We start from the raw sequence: 268 nt of genomic DNA, 5'->3' as shown, positions 1-268 counted from the left end.
AAGGAATTATATCCTAACTATTATCATTATTTATGAGCATTAAAATGGATGTGTGTGGCGCGCGCGCGCGTATGCTAGGCCCACTTGACTGCTTTCATTAGACTGCAAACTGGAAACTGTAAGACCCAACTTGCTCATCTCCATACTGGCTTTGAAGATAAGTATGCACGTTGACATTCCTGCTATGAGCAATCTGTCAATCACTGCATGTAGGCTAATTGTCTTTTATGGCACCTTGTAAACTCCCCGCCCTGACGGACTTGGTTTC

This window comes from Alosa pseudoharengus, unplaced genomic scaffold (assembly GCF_046254945.1).
Source record: "Alosa pseudoharengus isolate Yale_2024_CS ecotype anadromous, Long Island Sound unplaced genomic scaffold, YU_APseudo_1.1 YU_APseudo_1.1_scf_8, whole genome shotgun sequence".
NCBI lineage: Eukaryota > Metazoa > Chordata > Actinopteri > Clupeiformes > Clupeidae > Alosa > Alosa pseudoharengus.
This window is presented reverse-complemented; position numbering follows the sequence as displayed.